This window comes from Oncorhynchus mykiss, chromosome 5 (genome assembly GCF_013265735.2).
Source record: "Oncorhynchus mykiss isolate Arlee chromosome 5, USDA_OmykA_1.1, whole genome shotgun sequence".
NCBI lineage: Eukaryota > Metazoa > Chordata > Actinopteri > Salmoniformes > Salmonidae > Oncorhynchus > Oncorhynchus mykiss.
Window position 1 is genome coordinate 85698119 of NC_048569.1, and position 10000 is coordinate 85708118.

The window sequence follows — 10000 nt, forward strand, 5'->3', positions numbered from 1 at the left end:
AAAACACCAAAGAGACGGAGCGAGAAAAAACACCAAAGAGACGGAGCGAGAGAAAACACCAGAAAGACAGAGCGAGAAAACACCAGAGAGACGGAGCGAGAGAAAACACCAAAGAGACGGAGTGAGAGAAAACACCAAAGAGACGAAGCGAGAGAAAACACCAGAGAGACGGAGCGAGAGGAAACACCAAAGAGACGGCGCGAGAGAAAACACCAAAGAGACGGAGCGAGAGAAAACACCAGAGAGACGGAGCAAGAGAAAACACCAAAGAGACGGAGCGAGAGAAAACACCAGAGAGACGGAGCGAGAGAAAACACCAGAGAGACGGAGCGAGAGAAAACACCAGAGAGACGGAGCGAGAAAACACCAGAGAGACGGAGCGAGAAAAAACACCAGAGAGACGGAGCGAGAGACAACACCAGAGACGGAGCGAGAGAAAACACCAGAGAGACGGAGCGAGAAAACACCAGAGAGACGGAGCGAGAAAAAACACCAGAGAGACGGAGCGAGAGACAACACCAGAGACGGAGCGAGAAAACACCAGAGAGACGGAGCGAGAAAACACCAGAGAGACGGAGGGAGAGACAACACCAGAGACGGAGCGAGAAAACACCAGAGAGACGGAGCGAGAGACAACACCAGAGACGGAGCGAGAAAACACCAGAGAGACGGAGCGAGAGAAAACACCAGAGAGACGGAGGGAGAGAAAACACCAGAGAGACGGAGCGAGAGAAAACAACAGAGAGACGGAGGGAGAGAAAACACCAGAGAGACGGAGCGAGAAAACACCAGAGAGACGGAGCGAGAGAAAACACCAGAGAGACGGAGCGAGAAAACACCAGAGAGACGGAGGGAGAGAAAACACCAGAGAGACGGAGCGAGAAAACACCAGAGAGACGGAGCGAGAGAAAACAACAGAGAGACGGAGAGAGAAAACACCAGAGAGACGGAGCGAGAAAACACCAGAGAGACGGAGGGAGAGACAACACCAGAGAGACGGAGCGAGAAAACACCAGAGAGACGGAGCGAGAGAAAACACCAGAGAGACGGAGCGAGAAAACACCAGAGAGACGGAGGGAAAGAAAACACCAGAGACGGAGCGAGAAAACACCAGAGAGACGGAGCGAGAAAACACCAGAGAGACGGAGGGAGAGAAAACACCAGAGAGACGGAGCGAGAAAACACCAGAGATGGAGGGAGAGAAAACACCTGAGAGATGGAGTGAGAGAAAACACCAGAGAGACAGAGCGAGAAAACACCAGAGAGACGGAGCGAGAGAAAACACCAGAGAGACGGAGGGAGAGAAAACACCAGAGACGGAGCGAGAGAAAACACCAGAGAGACGGAGCGAGAGAAAACACCTGAGAGATGGAGTGAGAGAAAACACCAGAGAGACGGAGCGAGAGAAAACACCAGAGAGACGGAGCGAGAGAAAACACCAGAGAGACGGAGCGAGAGAAAACACCAGAGAGATGGAGTGAGAGAAAACACCAGAGACGGAGCGAGAGAAAACACCAAAGAGACGAAGCGAGAGAAAACACCAGAGAGACGGAGCGAGAGACAACACCAAAGAGACGGAGCGAGAGAAAACACCAGAGAGACGGAGCGAGAGAAAACACCAGAGAGACGGAGCGAGAGAAAACACCAGAGAGACGGAGCGAGAGAAAACACCAGAGAGATGGAGTGAGAGAAAACACCAGAGAGACGGAGGGAGAGAAAACACCAGAGAGACGGAGCGAGAGAAAACACCAGAGAGACGGAGCGAGAGAAAACACCAGAGAGATGGAGTGAGAGAAAACACCAGAGAGACGGAGCGAGAGAAAACACCAGAGAGACGGAGCGAGAGAAAACACCAGAGAGATGGAGTGAGAGAAAACACCAGAGAGACGGAGGGAGAGAAAACACCAGAGAGACGGAGCGAGAGAAAACACCAGAGAGACGGAGCGAGAGAAAACACCAGAGAGATGGAGTGAGAGAAAACACCAGAGAGACGGAGCGAGAGACAACACCAGAGAGACGGAGCGAGAGGAAGAAAAATTGGTAATTGCATCCTTCGCCAATTTGAGTTGATATCAGATATCAACACTCTCTCTCTCTCCTCCACTCTGTCTGTGTACGCCAATTACCAGAACATCCCAAAACCATGGCAACAGCTTCATGTGACCATGGAGAGTGGTGAGGCTAGCTGGCTAGTGGCAGTTTCAGTGAGAGTAGGTTTCCCCCTCTGAACACCGCAGCCCAGCTGTCACCATGACACACCAGGGTTCCCTGCTGAGTTAAAATCACTAGTCCCGCATTCCTCCCTCTTTCATTCCACCTCTTCCTCACTCAGTCACTTAAATGTCCATTTCTCTCTTTGCTGCCACTTGCTAACAGTATAATTCATTTTAGTGTCTCGCCACACTTTCCCTCTCTTTCCCTCTCTTTCTCTCTCTCTCTCTCGTTCTCTCTCGCTACTGCTCTCTCTCTCTCTCTCTCTCTCGCTCTCTCTCTCTCCCATGTTCAATGGGCTGCCTGTTCTAGTAGAAGACTGGAGGCCATCAGTTAATAGAGCTATGAGCTATAATTTCCTCTCAGCAAGGTTTCTTAATGCTCATTGTGAAACCTTCATCCAGGATGGAGAGGAATATCCATGATTGTGAAACTGAGTGTTCTCATATAAGAGCTTGTTTGTATGAAACGGTAAACAAATCTTTACCAGGAACCTCCTATCGAGCAGAATACACGTGTGTTGGGAAAGATGATGGAGAGATTAAAGCTTTCACATTATCCTCCCTCTGCAAACCAAGAAAGGGAGGAGGGTGGAGGAATGGAGTTAAACATTAAAAAAGAAGAAGAAGCCCTCTTTATATAAAACTACATAATAAATAATATGAGAAATATAACAGCGGGAGATGTCTCAGTGATGGAGGAGCTAGACAGTAGCCTCCAGGCAGAGGACACACACACACACACACACACACACACACACACACACACACACACACACACACACACACACACACACACACACTATAGCTAAACAACAACCGACAACAATCCAATCTCCTCTCATCAGAACTCAGCATTTGTCACCTCTCTATACCACACACACACACCACACGCCATGCTTTCCACCTGGCTACTCCTACCCCTGTCAACAGCACCCCCAACAGCAACTCGCCCAAGCCTTCCCCATTTCTCCTTCTCCCAAATCCATTCAGCTGATGTTCTGAAAGAGCTGCAAAATCTGGACCCCTACAAATCAGCCGGGCTAGACAATCTGGACCCTTTCTTTCTAAAATTATCTGCCGAAATTGTTGCCACCCCTATTACTAGCCTGTTCAACCTCTCTTTCGTGTCGTCTGAGATTCCCAAAGATTGGAAAGCAGCTGCGGTTATCCCCCTCTTCAAAGGGGGGGACACTCTTGACCCAAACTGCTACAGACCTATATCTATCCTACCATGCCTTTCTAAGGTCTTCGAAAGCCAAGTCAACAAACAGATTACCGACCATTTTGAATCTCACCATACCTTCTCTGCTATGCAATCTGGTTTCAGAGCTGGTCATGGGTGCACCTCAGCCACGCTCAAGGTCCTAAACGATATCTTAACCGCCATCGATAAGAAACATTACTGTGCAGCCGTATTCATTGATCTGGCCAAGGCTTTCGACTCTGTCAATCACCAAATCCTCATCGGCAGACTCAACAGCCTTGGTTTCTCAAATGATTGCCTCGCCTGGTTCACCAACTACTTCTCTGATAGAGTTCAGTGTGTCAAATCGGAGGGTCTGTTGTCCGGACCTCTGGCAGTCTCTATGGGGGTGCCACAGGGTTCAATTCTTGGACCGACTCTCTTCTCTGTATACATCAATGAGGTCGCTCTTGCTGCTGGTGAGTCTCTGATCCACCTCTACGCAGACGACACCATTCTGTATACTTCCGGCCCTTCTTTGGACACTGTGTTAACAACCCTCCAGGCAAGCTTCAATGCCATACAACTCTCCTTCCGTGGCCTCCAATTGCTCTTAAATACAAGTAAAACTAAATGCATGCTCTTCAACCGATCGCTACCTGCACCTACCCGCCTGTCCAACATCACTACTCTGGACGGCTCTGACTTAGAATACGTGGACAACTACAAATACTTAGGTGTCTGGTTAGACTGTAAACTCTCCTTCCAGACCCATATCAAACATCTCCAATCCAAAGTTAAATCTAGAATTGGCTTCCTATTTCGCAACAAAGCATCCTTCACTCATGCTGCCAAACATACCCTTGTAAAACTGACCATCCTACCAATCCTCGACTTTGGCGATGTAATTTACAAAATAGCCTCCAATACCCTACTCAACAAATTGGATGCAGTCTATCACAGTGCAATCCGTTTTGTCACCAAAGCCCCATATACTACCCACCATTGCGACCTGTACGCTCTCGTTGGCTGGCCCTCGCTTCATACTCGTCGCCAAACCCACTGGCTCCATGTCATCTACAAGACCCTGCTAGGTAAAGTCCCCCCTTATCTCAGCTCGCTGGTCACCATAGCATCTCCCACCTGTAGCACACGCTCCAGCAGGTATATCTCTCTAGTCACCCCCAAAACCAATTATTTCTTTGGCCGCCTCTCTTTCCAGTTCTCTGCTGCCAATGACTGGAACGAACTACAAAAATCTCTGAAACTGGAAACACTTATCTCCCTCACTAGCTTTAAGCACCAACTGTCAGAGCAGCTCACAGATTACTGCACCTGTACATAGCCCACCTATAATTTAGCCCTATCAACTACCTCTTTCCCAACTGTATTTAATTAATTTATTTATTTTGCTCCTTTGCACCCCATTATTTTTATTTCTACTTTGCACATTCTTCCATTGCAAAACTACCATTCCAGTGTTTTACTTGCTATATTGTATTTACCTTGCCACCAAGGCCTTTTTTGCCTTTACCTCCCTTCTCACCTCATTTGCTCACATTGTATATAGACTTGTTTATACTTTATTATTGACTGTATGTTTGTTTTACTCCATGTGTAACTCTGTGTTGTTGTATCTGTCGAACTGCTTTGCTTTATCTTGGCCAGGTCGCAATTGTAAATGAGAACTTGTTCTCAACTTGCCTACCTGGTTAAATAAAGGTAAAATAAAATAAATAAAATAAATATCCCATACACACACTACAGCCCTCTGTGTGTGTTACATTCCCACTGCATCTCTCCCTACTTCCTTTCTCTTTCTGTGTTGATCTGTTTAGGGATGCCCCACCCGTGGAGATCTTAATTAATCTATATGAGCTGCCTGTGAATGAGATTGAGATTTAATGTTAATATTGGATGAGTTGAGTGTTGATGCTTCATTCAGATAAGACAGAGGTGAATGGAGGGTATTTACCTCCTGCTGTGGAGCCCACCTCTCTGACACCGGAGATCACCTCTATGACACCGGAGATCGCCTCTCTGACACCGGAGCTCACCTCTCTGACACCGGAGCTCAGCTCTCTGACACCGGAGATCCCCTCTCTGACACCGGAGCTCAACTCTCTGACACCGGAGCTCAACTCTCTGACACCGGAGCTCAACTCTCTGACACCGGAGCTCTCCCTCTCTCTGCTTTTCCGCCCTCCGTTCTTTCACTATCTCTATCACTTTGTAACCTTTTCTCTCTCCCCACCCTCTCTCCCCTCCCTCTCTCCCTCCCCACCCTCTCTCCCCACCCTCTCTCCCCTCTCTCTCTCCCTCCCCTCTCTCTCCCCACCCTTTCTCCCCACCCTCTCTCCCCACCCTCTCTCCCCTCTCTCTCTCCCCACCCTCTCTCCCCACCCTCTCTCCCCTCTCTCTCTCCCCACCCTCTCTCCCTTCTCTCTCTCCCCTCCCTCTCTCCCCACCCTCTCTCCCCTCTCTCTCTCCCCTCCCTCTCTCCCCACCAACGGAAGACAGACAGACAGACAAGCAGGAGCATAGGCTCTCTCTTTCCTTCATGTACTGTGGCATCTTTTGAAATGACTTGAGTTAATAACACCACTGATTGAGGACCTCCAAACTCAACATTATATTTAATTTCCTCTTCCAGCCACGAGTGGGCACTATGTCCTCAGACAGGCTGCAGCTGAATAGAGTGTAAAACATGACTCTTGCTCAACGTGGGGGATTTGTAAAGTAAAAGTCCATGTTTTTATCAAATGTTCCGTAATAATATAACTTCAGCACGCACAAATTCAGTGCCAGGTAATCTTATCTAGTTGCCTTTGATTCCCCAGCCTTGGTAAACGTATGACACACAGTGACTACACTGTGGTTATGATGGGGTAAGACTGACCATGACATATGTTTCTTCAGTACGTTTACAGATAGAGACCAACCCCATAGAGAGTTCGTATACACACTACCTCTCACTTCCTCTAACTGACTCACTACAGTCCGGCTCTGGCTGCGAACAACACTGTGTGTATACATAGGTATGCCATCATTAGCTCATAAATAAAAAAGGATGAGGAATTGAGAAACTGCATGACAAAAGAGAAAGAGGAAAATAGATGATTAAAGAGTAAAATAGAGACAAAGAAAGAAAAGAGAAGTAAAGGCAAGTGACTCAACACTTTGACACACAGTGTTTCAGTTCCCCTCAGAGAGGGTTCAGTTGTGGTCAGCAGCTCTATCTAAACCTCCAGAGAGAGATCAGCTCTATCTAAACCCACAGAGAGAGATCAGCTCTATCTAAACCTCCAGAGAGAGATCAGCTCTATCTAAACCCCCAGAGAGAGATCAGCTCTATCTAAACCCCCAGAGAGAGATCAGCTCTATCTAAATCCCCAGAGAGAGATCAGCTCTATCTAAACCTCCAGAGAGAGATCAGCTCTATCTAAACCTCCAGAGAGAGATCAGCTCTATCTAAACCCCCAGAGAGAGATCAGCTCTATCTAAACCTCCAGAGAGAGATCAGCTCTATCTAAACCTCCAGAGAGAGATCAGCTCTATCTAAACCCCCAGAGAGAGATCAGCTCTATCTAAACCTCCAGAGAGAGATCAGCTCTATCTAAACCCCCAGAGAGAGATCAGCTCTATCTAAACCTCCAGAGAGAGATCAGCTCTATCTAAACCTCCAGAGAGAGATCAGCTCTATCTAAACCCCCAGAGAGAGATCAGCTCTATCTAAACCTCCAGAGAGAGATCAGCTCTATCTAAACCCCCAGAGAGAGATCAGCTCTATCTAAACCTCCAGAGAGAGATCAGCTCTATCTAAACCCCCAGAGAGAGATCAGCTCTATCTAAACCTCCAGAGAGAGATCAGCTCTATCTAAACCTCCAGAGAGAGATCAGCTCTATCTAAACCTCCAGAGAGAGATCAGCTCTATCTAAACCTCCAGAGAGAGATCAGCTCTATCTAAACCTCCGGAGAGAGATCAGCTCTATCTAAACCTCCAGGGAGAGATCAGCTCTATCTAAACCTCCAGAGAGAGATCAGCTCTATCTAAACCTCCAGAGAGAGATCAGCTCTATCTAAACCCCCAGGGAGAGATCAGCTCTATCTAAACCTCCAGAGAGAGATCAGCTCTATCTAAACCCCCAGGGAGAGATCAGCTCTATCTAAACCAGAGAGAGATCAGCTCTATCTAAACCTCCAGAGAGAGATCAGCTCTATCTAAACCTCAAGAGAGAGATCAGCTCTATCTAAACCTCCAGAGAGAGATCAGCTCTATCTAAACCTCCAGAGAGAGATCAGCTCTATCTAAACCTCCAGAGAGAGATCAGCTCTATCTAAACCTCCAGAGAGAGATCAGCTCTAGCTAAACCTCCAGAGAGAGATCAGCTCTATCTAAACCTCCAGAGAGAGATCAGCTCTATCTAAACCTCCAGAGAGAGATCAGCTCTATCTAAACCTCCAGAGAGAGATCAGCTCTATCTAAACCTCCAGAGAGAGATCAGCTCTATCTAAACCCACAGAGAGAGATCAGCTCTATCTAAACCTCCAGAGAGAGAGAGAGAGATCGATCAGCTCAATCTAAACATACAGAGAGAGAGATCAGCTCTATCTAAACCTCCAGAGAGAGAGAGAGAGATAAGCTCTATCTAAACCTACAGAGAGAGAGGGATCAGCTCTATCTAACCCTCCAGAGAGAGATCAGCTCTATCTAAACCTACAGAGAGAGAGAGAGAGATCAGCTCTATCTAAACCTCCAGAAAGAGAGATCAGTCAGATACACGAACACTCTCCTCGTTGCCTTCATGTGTAGGTGTTTAGGTGCTCAATACCACCTCACCATAGATAGTCAACTCTTTCACACAAATCACCTGAAAGCATGACCTAAAAATCAACAGGATGTTTAAGCACCATCTAGAAATCAACAGGATGTTTAGCACCATCTAGAAAATCAACAGGATGTTAAGCACCATCTAGAAATCAACAGGATGTTTAAGCACCATCTAGAAATCAACAGGATGTTTAAGCACCATCTAGAAATCAACAAGATGTTTAGCACCATCTAGAAATCAACAGGATGTTATAGCACCATCTAGAAATCAACAGGATGTTTAGCACCATCTAGAAATCAACAGGATGTTTAAGCACCATCTAGAAATCAACAGGATGTTTAGCACCATCTAGAAAATCAACAGGATGTTAAGCACCATCTAGAAATCAACAGGATGTTTAAGCACCATCTAGAAATCAACAGGATGTTTAAGCACCATCTAGAAATCAACAAGATGTTTAAGCACCATCTAGAAATCAACAGGATGTTATAGCACCATCTAGAAATCAACAGGATGTTTAGCACCATCTAGAAATCAACAGGATGTTTAAGCACCATCTAGAAATCAACAGGATGTTTAGCACCATCTAGAAAATCAACAGGATGTTAAGCACCATCTAGAAATCAACAGGATGTTTAAGCACCATCTAGAAATCAACAGGATGTTTAAGCACCATCTAGAAATCAACAGGATGTTTAAGCACCATCTAGAAATCAACAGGATGTTTAAGCACCATCTAGAAAATCAACAGGATGTTTAGCACCATCTAGAAATCAACAGGATGTTTAAGCACCATCTAGAAATCAACAGGATGTTTAAGCACCATCTAGAAATCAACAGGATGTTATAGCACCATCTAGAAATCAACAGGATGTTTAGCACCATCTAGAAATCAACAGGATGTTTAGCACCATCTAGAAATCAACAGGATGTTTAGCACCATCTAGAAATCAACAAGATGTTTAGCACCATCTAGAAATCAACAGGATGTTTAGCACCATCTAGAAATCAACAGGATGTTTAGCACCATCTAGAAATCAACAGGATGTTTAGCACCATCTAGAAATCAACAGGATGCTTCACACAACTTTATGATGTAAAGAAAAGCATTGTAGTTTTGTCTTTGAAGAGGCCTTTGTATGAGAGTGAGATGGCTTAGAGAAGCTCCAAATGTTCACAGCAAACTCAATTCATAACTCAACCTTAATAAAGGCGTTGGTTGGTGACTGACTGACTGCAGCACAGTGACCCTGTCCCCCGGTCTCCTCTCCCTCAATGCAGCGGGGCATGGAAACACCCCTTACAGTGCATTCGGAAAGTATTCAGACACCTTGACCTTTTCCACATGTGGTTACGTTAGAGCCTTATAGTAAAATGGATTACATTAAAAAAAAAAATCCTTATCAATCTACTTTCCAAATGCACTGTATCAGCCAGGCCACATTCCACATTAACTCAACAACTTGGTATGGACACTTTCAGATGCATCAGAGATTAACGGAAATAAAAAAAGTTGTTATTCTCTTTTAACACATCCCGTTTGTTACAACCGAGATGGTGGAAGAAGATCCATAAAATAACAACAAAGGAATGTCCTTAAATACATTCAACCAACTGCCGCAAATGACTGTCAACTCTTAACGACTCTCAAAAAAATCGACTTTCTATTATATTGAACTAACTTAATGAACTGATTAGAATTCATCAGTGCACTCTCAAAGCAGTAGCACAGAAACTCGACTGAGAGACCCACACAGGCTTGACTCTATCT

General features: G+C 45.9%; 1 protein-coding gene across 4 annotated transcripts in view; it reads right to left on the minus strand.

The window, feature by feature from the left end:
* pde4ba (phosphodiesterase 4B, cAMP-specific a) overlaps positions 1 to 10000 on the minus strand; it is a 348841-nt gene that overhangs the window by 15810 nt on the left and 323031 nt on the right. The window lies entirely within an intron of this gene.